Genomic DNA, 16246 nt, shown 5'->3' with positions numbered 1-16246 from the left:
CAGTCTAAAAATTAATTAAATGTAAGGGCTTGTTTGTTAAATAACTGTTCTTAATACTGATTAGAGAATGATTCATTTTGAAGTAAATGTAATTAACATAATTGATGAATAGAAATGATGCAGAAAACCCCAGGGAACCCCCTTTAATGCTAAAAGGTATTTATTCTAATATATAAGTATATCTATTTACCACAGATGGATCATTTTAGGAATTGAGGTCTTTTAACCACCTTTATGTACAGTATAGTATTCTACACTGTGTACTGTACTCTGATTAGGGTAGGTGATTCAGTTAAGTGATCAGTCAGATAATTTATTTATAAAGCTGTTATCCAAACTGTGAGAAAACAAAAAAACCCCCATGAACAATTAGAGGTTTTTAAAGCTATTCCTTAAATGCTCTATTTTTGAATGAGGACTCTTTCAAGGGAATGGTATAATTTCCTCTATTTTGTCATTGAAAGGGGCATCTTACACACAGTCTCTAGTTTTTAATAGACTGATTCTAAGCTTATTGTTGTCAATGCATTGACATCTTTGACAATTCACTCAGCCCATAATTACAGACAGTGTGAAGAACAAGGGAGTGGCCCTGAGAGCTCATTGCAGGGCAGGAGGAGGGCAGGGCCCAGGCTCATCCCTCACAATTACACGTTTCCAAAAAAGTTTCTAACAGGAATTACTCCCAGCAAATTCCTACACTGAAGTTTAGTTTTTAGTAACCTAAAGTCTTACTACTGAAGAGACAGCAGAAGAAATTACAATTGATTAGACAACTGATTCAGTAATTCATATTTCTGTGGGATTAGCAAGACACAGAAAAGTAACAAAACCCCCCACGTGATCATTATCTGAATAAAAGAGATAAATGTAAACTTTTGGGGAGATATTTGTTCAAGGCCAGCAGCATGGATTGTCACTGAAAAGCCACCTCTCTTCAGAGAGAACTAATGTCCCTGTTTTAAACTGTCTGACTTTCCTCAAGGGTAGGAAACGTCCCTGCCCAGGTGGGCTGTGCTCACAGCTGGTTAGATAAAGAACCAGTTAGTGCCATGTATTGAAACCCAGTGCTCCCTGGAGGTAGCTATTAGTATTATAATCACCCTGGGATCTGCCTTGGGAAATAATAAGGCATGAGGCGAATAGTTAATTCTATGGAAAATGTCATGGAAGAACTGAACATCGGGTTCCAGATGAAAATTCACGAAGTAAAAGGAATGTATTCATTGTGAACAAAATCTCCCAAACTTTTAATCCCTGTGCTTCCATTTCAGAGTTTAATGCTAGAATTCTTAATATCAGTACCAAACTTACAGGCTGTTTCATTCTGTAGTCTTAAATATCCCCAAATATATGTTTTAATGTCTACAGTGGAAAAAAAACCCCAAACCAATAAACCAGTTATGCTTGAATTATGGCTTCAAGGCACTGTCTTGTACTTCAGGGCTCCCCATAGAGGAATCAGCTGGAGGATGCAGAGGCACAACTATGTAATGGGCATATGCCAATGCCTGGAAGATGCATTCCCTGGGTCATCAAGAGCCTTTGGATCCCTCATGCCCAGGTAAAAGCACACTCAGCCAGCAGCAGCTACTTCAGATAAAATCATGGCAACAGACTCTCTGTTATTCCAAACCAGCATTGTGTGCCCTGCATCTGCAGGCACATTGTTTTAGGCACTTGTTCCCCATGTTTCCTCTCTGCCCTGGGTAAATTTCCAAAAGTTTAAGATCCAATATTGCTTGGAGTTTCCCTGGGGCTTTGCTCTGCAGCTGCCCTGCTTTCTAATGGTACAATCATGCTCTAAACTGACAGGTGTTGCAAGCGTAAGCGAGCAAGGAGAAATAATAAAAAGGGATCTAAAGAGCTCAAAAATATGTGCAGGAAGCAAAATGAGATTCAAGCTGGAGAACTGCAAGCTGATATATCTGGAGGAATTGATAAATTCAGTTCTGGCTGGCTCAATAGCAGAAATGTGAAAGGAATTTAGAGACAACCAACAAAAATGATTACGAGTCAGGACAGTGTAACTCCTGCAGGTCAAGTAGCACAAACTGGGCAGTCCCAAAGCCCTCACTCAGCACATGGAAGGTGAGCAGGGCCTTCCAGAATCCAGTCCTATTCTCAGCCAAATAAATGGCAGAATTATTGTTCAGATGAAAGGTAATGAGGACATTCCAAAGGGAGAGAAGGTTCAGGGGTAGGAACTGACCAAACTCAAGTGCAGGAAGCCATGGGAGACACAATGTTTCCCATGGACCAAATGTGCACCAGCATCAAGACACACTTGAAAGAGAACTGGACAATTTTATTTCTGATTTCTTATTCTATGGGTTTTTGGGCTGCTTGTGTGCTTGTTACCTAGATGTGACTTTGTTTCTAGTGGCTGTAGGAGATAAAGGATAATAAGAGCTCAAGGAAAAATGTGAAGGAAGTGTGGGGTTTTGAAACAGAAGCTAGAAGGTTTTCTTGCACGTTTAAAATGGCATATGTTTGTTTGGCTTTGATTCTAAGGTATTACTTGTCTGTGAAATGGTCAAAAGAAATTACAATTGTTCTTGATCTCAGATTAAAATTTACATAACTTAATTCAAATTTCTCATATTATAGTTAGACTATATTTTAAAATTGTTTCATTAGTCTGGGCACAATAGACAATTCTAAAATATTGTATATTTAATAATTCCCTATGCTTTAAAATTGCATATGAACAGTAAAAAGTTCAGCTGCCATAGTCACTGTGTAATTCAAAACAAAACCTTGGTGAATTGAAAGATAATATTTTCCAGGACACCTGAGCCTCACAAGGTATTGTACTGTGAAAATTCATTTATAGCTGGTGTTTTCAGTGTATATTTTTGCATCAAGTGCATTTACTTCAGAATAATTTTTTTCACTACTACTATATACTTTATTCTTGCCATTTGCTTTTGTCCCTTATCATTAAAAACCTCAGCAATTCAATACACTTTTCAACAATTCCTTTCCTAAGCACAGTAATACAAAAGAAAAAATTGCTGTCTTGTGTGTTGTGAACTATTTGAATAAGTCCATGATTCCACTCTACATAGGCAATGTTTTAGACACAGGCAGCTCAATATAAATTGTGCACTCCTGGAGGATGATTTTAGGTGACTAGGAAGCTGAACATCTGTTCTGTAGGTGAACAGAATGGCAGCTAATCTCATATTGTCAGCGTGTTTATTCCCAGCCTTTTTTTTGTTTGATGCTTGGCTGTGCCTCAGCATGGATGATGCAAATGGCATCTTTTGAGAAGTAAGAGCACACAAGTATTTGAAACACGGGCAGGGCTGATTTAAAATCTTTTGCCACAAGTTGATCATGCCAGCTGTTGGGAAGTGCTCCCCAGCAACCATATGTTGTGAACGAGATAAGCAATTATTGTGCACCATCCAGGCTTTATGCTGAACAGGGAAAGCTTGTGCTTTTAAGGTAGAACTCCCCAGCAAAAGTACTAGCCCCACTCCCTCTGTCTGTAACCACCTATTAGAGGGCATTGTTGCTAATAAATACCAGCAGTAATGCTTAGTGAGAGATCACTGAGCCAAATAATAAAGTCACTGCATACCCTTGGGTTACAATTCCATGTCTCTGCAGGAATAATTTACCCCAGCAAGAACTGCATGGGTCTGTGTTTGTGTTATTGTTATTTCCACCTCACAATTGTTGTTTTCATTGTGACTGAGCCCTCAACCATTTGTTAACAATTTAGGTTTTGTCAGATGTGTGGCAGAGAATGTGAGTTGTTTTGGAAAAACGAGTTGGAACAAGTTACTTTGGTCTATAGAGTTAATCAAGATGACAATAAAAACAGGAGTGCAGCCCCAGCCTGTTACTACAATAGTGAGCGATAAACCAGAGGGTCTTTGTGGAAGTTCTCCCCATGTTATTCCAGGAAGGTGGTGAGAGCTGTGTGCCCCCAGGTCTTGTTTCCCTGGCCTGCAGCAACACTGATTTACTGAACAGCTTTTCCCTGCTGTTTGTGGCCCTGAGCAGATACTTGCAGGTGAGAAAATATGGGGAAATTAATATTCTGTTTGCTTTTACTAAGGATTTGGGATTGTAATGTGGGATGTTCTGTATTAGAGGATGTCTAGCAACCTTCCCAGTATCGTAATTTTTACAATAGCTTTCAATCATTTAGAGACTCTATGAGCTTTTTTGTCTGCCAATATTGCAGTAGGGCCAATATAGATACTGAAGAATCAGTACTCAGCTGGATGCCACTGCTAACAATTGCTGGTGACAGTGCCTTTTTTTTAATCTTCACCCATGTTTGTGGCCCCCTTGAGCTACAGGAGAACTTTCTTCAGTTAATATGCAAAAACAGATGCTCTGCTGAGTTGACTTTAATCTGTCTCATGCATCCTGAAGAGGATCACTGCATTCATACAGTGCCTTCAAAGAGCAGACTGACCATAGGATGTAGTTTCAGATGCTAAATTACTCTCAGAAAATGTATAGAAGGCCTTCTTATTTATGTGTGTTTCTGAAAGAGATATACAAAATTATCTTACATGGAATAATAGAAGTTGATGTGGTCTTGCAGTCCATGAACAAGACTGTGAAACCTCATGTCTTTTTGTTTTTGTAAGTGGAGAATTCCCCCTGCTCCAGTAACTAATCTTTGCATTTCATATAAGTTTGGGACTTGTTTAATAAAAGGCTCACAGAGCTGTTGAATTCTGTATTTTGCACTCATAGCATTTCTGCCTAATTTGGAGGTAATCACCTCAGATATTCAAATGAATTAGGGAGGAAATGGCTTTTCATACAATCAAATCCACTGAATGGGTATTTTTACTGGAAGGGGTTGTTTTGGGGGCTGTAGTCAGACAGCAAAGCCTGGATTTGTCATATTTTGATGAGAAGGAATTGGGTTATGAAGCAGCTTGCCATTGCCTTGGAGAGGCTGAGAACATTGCAGCGCTGGACTCAGGAAATGTGGCTTTTCTCCTGAGACCCTGAAACAGGAGCTGAGCAAAGCTGAAAATCAACCTCCCTATGCAGGTTCTCTGCACTCCTAGAAACCAGTGTCAAAAAAGTCCCCAGAAAGGGACACCTTCTAATGACAACACACTGGACCCCAGCTGTGAGCAAATAATGTCCTTTGGACCTGTTATGTGCCATCCTGTGGTGCTCCATCTCATTACATTTTATTTTGAGGCTTCACATACACAGATGCAGAGCAGTTCAGAATAAGAAACTAAAAAGGTTTGTATTGGGGATAGCTCAAGAATTTTTTATATAGTTACGGAAGAAATTCCTCTCCCACCCTCCTGAAATGTGATCATTACAATAACATATATTCCAAAAGAAAGCATCTGTATCAACACCTCCTGACATAAATGAATGGAAATACTGACTTTGCCTATTATTATTATAAAGGTTGTTAGTTCTGCTAATAAAATGTTTCTTAAGCTTCACAGCTAGATGGGTTTCCTGTGGAATTGTCTAAACCCTTCCAATGCTAACTGTTTGCAATATTCAGAAAAGTATTTGCAGCACTGCTGTAGCAGAATAAGGCCACCTTTTGCAGGAAATACAGCTCCAGTTACAGTTGTATTGAAAAGGGGCCAAAGAGGCCAGAGCAGAGCACTTATAGACACATTTCCTCATCATACATGGAATGCTGAATTATTGCTGCCATGTAGTGCTTGGGTTTAGAATTGAATTTGCAAGGGGAGACTGACTGCAGCAGGACCAAAGGGCACAGAGTCCTGCAGATTTTTACCACTCCAAACCTTTCTGTCCCACACATACAGTGCACTTTAACTGCTTGTGGGTTACTGTCTCTTTTCCAAAGCCCACAGGCTGCCTCGCCCTTCATCTTCCTGAATTCTTTACCATTTTCTGGCAGCCATCTGCTGTGTCTCAGTCGGAAATGTCTGCTCCTCTGTCTTAATTTAAAAAAAAAACAAACCCACAGCATTTTCTTCCAGTTCTTTTGGAGAGCAGTGCACACCCTGGGCTGCTGCTCACAGTGAGCTTTGTCTTTGTCTCCATAGCTGTAACTTTGCACAGGGAGAAAATGGGCAGATGTAAGATCAGCTTGCAGAGTAAAAAGTGGATGAGCCTGCAAACAATCTTGTATTCAAACCCAAATTGATTGCTGAACTTTCAGCTCAATTTTAATTTCCCTTGATGCTTTATTTTTTAAAATAAATATGCAGGGCTTTCTCTCCATTGGTATTATCCAGCCTCCTATTGCAGCTGTTGCCAGGATGTTCCAAGCAGCCACACAGGGTGGATGTGAGAGGTCTCAATATCTGCAGATTGGTTACAATAACAATCTCTCTTGTCCCTCAGTTCAAACAATTTAAAATGTCATGTCAGGAATGGAAAGATATTAATCACTGCACAGCTAGAGAGAGTTCCTAGGAAGAAGACTGAAACTGTGGATTCAGAAGCCTGTTGAATGAGATGAGGAGAACCTTTGCCTTGAAAACTCAATTCAGCAGATGTGAAATCCTGTAGGTTCTGAGTGCAGGTCCATGGAGCTCAGCTTCTCCTCTGTTTCAAAGAGAAACACCATGTTATATGCAGGAGCACTGGCACATGAAGGGTAATATTTAGTTATTTTGAGATAATCGAAATGTAAAACTAAGCAAAATAGTTTATTTTCATTGTGACATAAGCATTTTGTTTAAGCAGCATTTAATGATTATAACAGCAGGGACCAATGATTTTCTTTCATAACCAGCCCTATTAGAGTGAAGACATGCACATGCTTGACCTTGAAACAAGAATCAATATATTTTTTTTCTTTTGTGTATATTTTCCTTTTTTCATTCCTTTAATCATTTAACATACTTTTTGATCAATATCTAATGTGGTGTAATATCTAAGAAAGGATTGAATGCAGATGTTTAACGTAAGTTACATGTTCTTCCACTGTTCTGATGTATCAAATTACCAAACCTCGTAAGAGTGAACAAATGTTTATCCAAGTGTAATGAAGATTCATTATGGTGATGTTAGATTATGTTCTGAGGTAATGATTACATGGTCTATTGAGACATGTTTATTCTTGATTTTTTTAGCTGACCTATTATATGATTTTAGGCAAGTTATACCCATACACCCTGCCAGTCATTTTTTCTACCATGTTTATCCTGTCTTGTTTATGTAAATAGTAAGATATTTACAAAAGAGTGAGTCATTGACTGCATTTAATAGGATTTACCACAATATGTTCTGGTCTTGTTTGAATCTGCTTCGCATTAAATAATTACTTATAATCAAGGCTCTTAATCCACTGCAGTCACCAATGGCACATTTTCTTTAGGGAATCTGTACATTAATCCTCTCTTAGACTGATATTGTTGTAATGATATTAAAGTTGTAAGAGGTTGAACAGCAAAATTCAAATCTAGTAATTTAATAGCCTCAGAGAGCTTTGAGAATTATTCGATTTAGTAAAAAATCAAAGTAATGGAAATATCAGTTTGTGTGGTAACACTGGTCACCAGTAGCTCACGTTGTCCTTCACTTCTCCCTTCAGTTTGAGGGCAGAAGTTTTAAGAACTCGCCCACCCTTTTGTTTTCGAAAGACTGAAATTCTGTTTTGAAGATTATTTCCCTTTTGCTCTCCTGCTTTCATTATTTAGTTAAATATAGGAGACCATCAGCTTCACGAGAAGCTTCAAGTTTTTATGATATCATAGGAATGGCTGAGCTAAAATTGCAATTAAGACTGAAGCCAGATGGAACACCATCAGTAAGATGGGGGTAATGTTGGTATAGAGAAATTTCTAAAGAAACTCAGAAATGAACAATTCTTTGTCTTATAAACTTGGATAACCTTGGAAAAAACGGCATTTTAGAAATACTTAGACTGATAATAAAAACATTTGCTTTTCTTTCTTCTCCCATGGAACATGAGCGCTACTAGTTAAAACACAAGGCCAGCTGGAGGAAGAGTACAGCAGATTTCTCGGAGACACTAAAAAAAACAACTGCTTTTCCCTTGTCCCTCAAAACCAGAATTGCTCATATTTTGATACATACATATTCAGTAGCAAATAATGTTTGAATAATCACTTAGAGTGTAGGGGTGAAGAAGTCATAGAAGTGGTATTTGAAACTCTCTAGGAAGAGATTTCTTTTCCTTGTGGACAAGGATTTTTCTAAATTTGTTTACCAATTGTGTTCCAGTTGCATTTCCCCTTTTGCTCTTGATATAACTTATTTCATAATCAGCATAATTTACAGTCAGAGCTATGTCTTGAGAGATCCTACATACATTTTAGCACTCTGTATGTATATGAGAAACCCCCTGATTACCATAAGGATAAATTATTAATTTAACTGCTGACATGATAAGTATGACGTTTCTATAGAATATTTCTAGTATATTTCTAAGAGATTATACAATTCAGAAGAAAATTTGACTCCTGTTAAAATATTTAACTGGAGTTACTTTTAGAACCAAAGTAGTTGATGTCTGTTCCTTAGTTTGTGCATCTATATTTGTGTGTACACAGCCACAGGGAAGGCAGGTTTTACAAAGGGAAGGTACAGAGATCAAAAACTGATTAGTTTTAAGGATCTCCCCCAGAATCCCGCACATTGATACATGCATATTATACAGAACACGTACTTCTTGCAAAACCTGCCAGGCACAGAATGAAATCCCTTTTATGAGGACAGCTGGAGAGTTATGCAACTTCAGGAGGATTATGCAGATGTGTATATGCTGTGAAGTTGCCTGATGGATTACGAGCCTGTGTAGGTTTGATTTAAAAAGAAAAACTACTTAATTCTCTTCTGTTGTGAATGGAATGTTTCCAGAGATGTCCAGAAGCCTGAAGTCTTCAGAACTAAGAGAGTCTGATGAATGCACAGGTCTATACTGGTGTCTTCAGTCTGACCAGTGATGAGAATTGACCAAATTTAGGCAGGACCTGTGTTAGTCTGCACTGCCTATAATGGAAATTATGTTCTCAGTCTCTACAGAACATGCCCAAAGCTCAGTGTAGACAGACTAGTTGTAAATTAGCCCTATTGAAACCCTTTTGTAATATGCCACCTAATGAAGATGAGCATTTTACAGTTTTATTGAACTGTAAAAGATTAAGTAGACATGTTCTATCAAGAATTGTGTCACTTGTAATTAGGAGGCAGATGTAATTTTACCTACTGTTTCACTGGAAGGGTTTGATCTCGTTTGTACTCAGGCATTGCCCTGGCAGAACTGAGTGCCACAATCTTCAACATTTGCAAACAGGAATGCTAGAAGCAAATATGCAAAGGGAAAGGCACAGCTAATTCTGGTGTCTGAGGGCTCTGTCCACTCAACCACAACATGCCTTTGAGCTGGAGAAAGCTTCAGGGAGTTCTGCGGGTCCAGCATGCTGTTTCCATAAATGCTTTGGAGAAATGAAAGGCCTTGCACTCATGAACACAGATCAGAAACTAGAGTTGTTTCTGCTTTTAAAGAACTCTGACATAGACAAGACACACTGACCCCTTTTGAAGTTCAGCAATCCATGTACAGCAGTGCCTAAAGAAGACAGAATCCAGAAGTTATTTCAGATGGAAATAGCTGTTAGGGAATGCCAAGCTCATACACTTTGATCATTGATGCAGTATCCCTTATGTAGTATCACATCATTATTGTGAGCATAAAAACAGGTCAATAAAATACACCACTGCAGTTGGTTACCTATTCTGAAACTCAAGCAGCCCAAAACTCCCCAGACTGCCTCATGATGGCTGAGGAAATAAATTGTAGGGCATCACATTTAGTAGATATACTTCATGTTTTTCACCTGCTTCTGTGTTTAGGGATTCTTTGCTGTCTGAATACGAAATGCACCTTAAATAATTGCCCAAAACTACAAGTTAGAGACAGGGATGCTGTAAGCACAGCAGGCTGAAATGATTCAAAACCACATTGTCAGTAGGTGGTCTTGATTGTATTAACATCCATTTCACATGAGGGTCACAGCTCTTAGTTCAGTGAATTTACTCTTGATTTATATGTCTATAAAGGACAGGAACAATCATAAGATACTCCCTGTGATACTCTGAAATCAATACAAAGGACCAAAGAACAAGGAAGGCTGCTAACAAGCTTTCAGGTCATGGACTGAGCGCTGCAGTCTACTTGTCAACCATTGGTTGAAAGTGGAGCAAAAGTCAGTTATAAATTTGCTAAACATAAGGTATTAATTTGAAAGTGATTTTATTACATTTATGAAATGAAGAAGGTCATTAGAAACATCAAGATTTTCCCATTGTTGCCTTGGGGCACTGAAATGCCTAATGTATGATTTGCACTTATTGCACCAAGCCAGCTTTCTGCAGCTTTGAATTTTCAGGTGAAAATTATTTCTTATTATGCTTGCTGAATGTGTTTCCTTAAATTTCCATTTCTGTGAGCTTGCTCTATTATTCCACTAAACTGGACTTTCTGAAGCAACAATTCTTTTTGTGGAACACAGAGCAGGTTTACCCAAGTTAAAGCTCTTCATATTAGGCTAGACCCTGACATGTCATTTGAAGAATAAGCTGAAGAACAGCCAGAAACATTTGGTTGTTTTACTGCATGTGTTTCAATAATAGCCCTGGGCTTACTAGAGATTTTCCATGCTATTTTCCTTTGATGTTAGTGTGACACAATTTATAGTTCACTCTTAGGAGCGCCGGCTCACACTCAAGTAAGTTCTGTTTGGGGATTAAATAGAAGACAGGGATGGGATTCAATTCCTGCATGATAAAGGTGAACAGAAATTATTCTATTCTTAGTCCTTTTCTCAAATTTTTCTTAGTGACAAATGATTCAAGTGGCTTGCTTTTAAATGTTCCTAAAGTATTCCTGCCCTCATTTCCTCATGTGAATGAGTGAAGGATTAGGTAGAGCTTCCATGTGCAGTGCCACATCATTTGGCAGGCTTGGAGACTGGAGCTAGAGGAAGTGCAAAATTCACAATCTTAACATAACTCTCTTATTTTAAGGTAGAAAATGCACATTCCCAAAAGCTTCCCATTTCCCAACAGTCTGAGAACTGTTTTTCTTTGTCCTTCAGGCACTGTGATTGTGACCTTCCCCCTGAGTTGGCAGTTCTCACTGAGTGAAATTCCATGAACCTTCTGAGCTTGTTTGACTTGAGGCTGCAGATATTCCACATTGGATAGGATCCCAGTAATCTGCTGTGCTTTTCCTTCTGTGTTACTTATATACTGAAACAGCAGCTACAGAAAGTCTATAATTTCTGTGACTGATGAAAAACCTCTTAAAATATAGGGTCTTGGGTGGTAGCAAGTTTTCCTTACCCTAATTTGCAAGGCCTTCCCTGATGAAGTGTGGTGGAGCATAGGAATTCAGTATTTCTGCCACTGCTTAAAGCTTAAACTCATCTCTGAAGATGCAATTATTTACGGTTTTCTCCCTTTCAGCTTTATGGCTCCCAGCAAGCATGATTAAGGGGGGAAAAAATAAAAAAGGGTAAGCTGCAAACGCGCGGCATCTCTCGAGGAGATGCAGTAGGCGGTGAGAAGGGAATTAGCCTAAGACTTCTGTTGTTAAAGGATGAAATTATTCAGATAAACTGTTTGTAAATGTAAAGAATAAATACTATTTGAAAAGTGTGCCTACGAGTAATAGATAAGGACTGCAGAGATGATTTTTTAAAATATTATCCAAACTGTTAGGATTTTGGGATGGAAATCCTTATTTTTGTACTTGTTTCACTAAACTGCTATATTGAATTTTGTACTTAGGGAGCTCACTTTCTTCACTGTCTTACTAACTCAATAGACCTCAGTCTCAGCTGGGCCTTCTAGGCATTACTTCAATACAAATACACAAATAATGATTCTAAAACTGGAAAATGTCCCAGTCTATTTTAAATGGGTATTTGTTTTTAGTGAAGATATAAATTACTAAGATGTCCTATTATCAGAGTTGCAGCTGTGAAGCAGGCAACCAGAAAGTAAAATTTGTTTTATTTGAAGAGAGAATTGAATCTGAAGATCTTGATAAGTCTTAATTTTTAAATTTTCTCTGTTTTAGGAATAATCTTGTGTTCTGGTTGTACTTGGATTTTTTAACAAATATTTCAGAGGCATTTGCTACTAGTTATTAGGAATACTTTTGCTTTGTTTCTTAATATTTGCTCTTTATGTGTATCTTTACTTACTAAAACAATGCTTAGATTGAACAAGTGACCGATTAATAGAAGCAGCGGGTGAATCAGTGAGATTGAGTGGTGTGGTTTTTCTGGAGAGTGAAGAAATCTGCATGGCTGAAATGCTTCTAAAATGATTTCTTTCTAGCAGAAAAATCTGTAAGTATGGTTGGTTGAAACTGCTCCATCGAAATTGTTTCTCAACAGTAAGTTAGAACATTGACTAGAAACATGTTTTTCCTCCAGAAATGTTTCTCCTGGAAAAACATGTTGATCCTTCTCGTTTTAAAAAGTCATGGTGCACAAAGCCAATATATTTAGGCCAAACTTGTTAAATGTTTTTCAGGGAAAATTATCTATGGCTAGATTTGCACTGGGAAAAAATCCCAAACCTTTGTTTGGGGCCTAAACTTCCTTTATAGGTAAAGCTGACAGAGGAAGTGACAGATCTGAGGGCCATCAAACTTTATTATATTTCCAACATCTTCCACAAATTTGAACTTAGTGAATTGTCCCAATTTATGGCATAATAAGATATTAAATAAGGCCTGTCTTGCTGTAAGGTTGGAAACATGTTGATAGGCAGGACAGGAATGCTTTATTGTCATTGCCTATGTACTTAATGTTTTTGAGATTTCTGTCCTACGAGAGTTATTTTGGCATCAGATTGACATGAACAATACAAAGAAGGGTAGAACAATATTGAAAAAGTTTTTGGTTCATTCTGTACCTCTATTCTCTCCCCTCAAAATAGGTGTCTCTTATACTGGAAAGGAACTGGTTAGTAGCAAATGAGAATTCTTCAAGAGGGAAATCAAATGTCCCAGTACTAATTAGTTGAAATTAGGATCATTCAAATATTTATATAGAAAAGGCAAGTATTCCGGGAACATGCTGGGATAAATCACATGGCTGGAATATTAATAGTGAGGCAATAAATCTGAACAGAAAGAATCAAGGTGAAAACATAGGGGAGAGATTGTAATGTTTATCAAAAGACAACTAGCTGGTAAATACAGATGATTAGTGGAAGAAGAGTTAACAATGAAATTTTGCATTTTCTCTGTCAGCATAATACATAAAGGGTAATTAAGATGGAACATCTACCATGGGCCACAAAATCAGGACAAAGTTACTGAACCAAATACTTAAGATGCTGAAGGAAACTTGAATCCATCCCTGCAGTTCTGTTTCTTCCCTCCCTGGATCTGAGTGCAAACTTGTATGTGTGGACAGTTCAGGAGCAAGGCTGTAGCTCTGGCCTGGCACAGAAGGAATTCGAGCCTGTGTTATCAATGAACACAGACCTAGGGAGGTACCCACAGCTGGTCCCTGTGTGAGCAGCATCTAACAGGTTAATCTCTTGGCCTGAGAGAATTGCAGGCAGCAGGACCTTTGTACTGTCCCAGGCTGCAGGTGTCCCAGCAGTGACACATGGAACAGGGCTGGGAGGAATTGCTGCTCTGTTCTGTCTTGGAAGGATGGACACTTGAATCTTCAACAGCTGAAGTGAGAGCTAAGTCCCATTGTCCAACAGTGACAGCTTCAGAATGTAAAACTGCCCAGGTTTTTCTAAGTAAAGCCCCTGAAATTCTGGGGTATGTCCCTTGCTGCTCCTGGCTCAGCAGAATCACCAAGGCTCCTGAGGAGCCTGGGCACACTGAGCATGCCTGGGAAGGGCTTAGGAGCTGGGTCTGAGAAAGCTCAGGATGAAGGGGCAGAGGGGATGCCCTACTTTTATACCTTCAGCCAGTAGCTTTCTGTTGAAGGCAGGATTTCAGTTAAAGATGTTAACATCTTCTGTAATATTACCTGATTTCTTACTCCAAGAATCCAAGGGACTGGCTTGGGTATTACTGCTTTAATTTGGTTCATTTTTACTTCACTTATCTTAGAATATTTCTTTGGCATTTTCTTAAAAAAGAAGTGGAAGTGAAATTATTAGCAAGAGCTGAATAATTTGATAATTTATTAATAGTTCCATTGGTCTATTTTTTGTGTGATAGATTGTTTTGTTACTCTGCTGAAGTAAAGGGGGTAAAGGTAGAACTGTTCCAATCTTAATTACTGCTCTTTAGCTTGCACTGCTTCAAAATCAGCATTAAATACATCCTTTTTTCCCTAGGTAGTACATCATAGTGCCACATAACGGCAAAAGGGTTCAAACAATATGAAGCCTGGAAATGTCAAGTGTGAAGGAAATGAACTGGCACACTCTTTTAATATTTCTTCCTTTTTATTAAGCTTTATAACATTGCATAGCCACAAAGTGTGCATGGCAGTCAAGGGTGAGAGCAAAGACAATCATCTGCTTGAGAAACACAGGAAAAATGCAGTCTTTGTGCAAACAGGTACCATCTTCCCCATGAGGAGGTCAGAAATGACAGTTCCCCTTTTGGGGAACCTCTCACCTGAGAGCTTGGACTGCTTTGAGCCATAAGCAGACTCAAAGTTACCTGCTTAGGTGTTGGTGTGCCCTTTGCAGAAGGCACAGTGCTGCAGTCCAGCATCTCCCCTCACAGCCCCACTAAAAAGAGGAAAAGAGTGATTTTCCCTTGAAAACAGCAAGAGATCTTAGAAATTCCAGATACAGAATATTTTTCATTGCAATGTGCAGTTATATGTGTTTAAAACACCTTCAGAGCAGTACTGGTGATTAAGCTTAGGATCTATTCATTTTCCTAAGCAAAATTAAATGTGGTGAGAACATCTCCAAGGGAAGGTCTGGCTGCAGTTTATGCAGATGCACCCTAGCTGGAACAGGAACAGATAGCACAAACTTGGTGTGGATTAGAAAATCTGTAAATCCAATAAATACTCCACAGTCTGTGCTGAGCCCTGTTTCAGTTCAGTTACAGGGCTGTTCATACCTCTGCTGGCAAGTTTGAAACTAATGCAGGTATTTCAGCTGCTAGAACACCTTTCCTTCAGTGTGGGCATTCGTTCAGGACACACAGAGCATCATTTTCTCCTTTCTGTATGCCTGTATCCAGTGAAGGCAAACGTCTGTGTGACTGTAGTCATGGCAGACAGAGCGTGCTCTCAGATCAAACTATCCAAGCACAGTTGCAGTATCTAGTCCTTCTCCCTTCATTCCAGAGAAATAAATATGGTGTGACTTCATTCCCCCACCAATTAATTTAGAGGGCTGTGGACTATAATTAATGCAGCAGTCCATACATTCCATACTGACTTTTTTTAGTTGATTGTAAAATGTATAGAAGCCATGGACACAACCATGGCAATGCCCCACTAAGGAAACCCACACCACAACCTCATCTGTCTGTGAGAAGAAGCCCAGTTTAGGAAATGGAGAATCAGTTTTGAGGAGGATATTTCCCTGAATTTCTCTGCTACAGTGGTGTAATGGCAGGATTGTAAGGACACTTCTTGAATTTCACTCCTCTGAGCTCTGTGGTGGTTGGCATGCTGCGGACACCTCCTCAGGGTCAAACAAGCATCCATTTTTCCTGTGGAAGGATAACAGGCCCATTGCTGTGCCATGTGGCTCATCCTCAGTTGGTCTAAATCTCACTGAGAATCTACTGCAGAAAATCTTGGCTCTGCTGGAGTCAGTGGCAAAACTGTGAGTGGCTTCAGCGGGGATCAGGATTTATTCCAGTGAGTGCAGTGGAAGCGCAGTTTTTACCAGCTGCAGATCTGGCTCTGGTGTTTGACACTGGCTCTCACTTTGGTTTTTTTTTTAATTTTAAAGGAGGTTGTAAAACAGTCCCCCAAAGCCCTGGAGCCCATGGAGCTTTTGTCTCCATGTGATAAGGTAACAACATGTCTACACAGAACTTGATTTCTCTATAGAAATAAACTGCATGAAGGCAGTTACTGATTCTCTTTGTTTACATCATTGCTCTGCAGTACAGCTGTTATCCATATTAAAGCATATTTTCTAACCTCCAGTATTTTTAAGAGTAAAAATCCATCTTAATTAGTAGAACTAATGGCTGGTTTGTTTTGTATTTGTATAATCTACTCTGTCACTTTTTTTTTTTGATGAATCATATACAAATAAGAACTTTGATTTCAAATGTAGACGGCCAACCCCCCTCCCTTTCAAGTTTATGTGCAGAAGTTAT

This window comes from Camarhynchus parvulus, chromosome 13 (genome assembly GCF_901933205.1).
Source record: "Camarhynchus parvulus chromosome 13, STF_HiC, whole genome shotgun sequence".
In the NCBI taxonomy this organism is placed as follows: domain Eukaryota; kingdom Metazoa; phylum Chordata; class Aves; order Passeriformes; family Thraupidae; genus Camarhynchus; species Camarhynchus parvulus.
Note: the sequence above shows the minus strand (reverse complement) of the source record.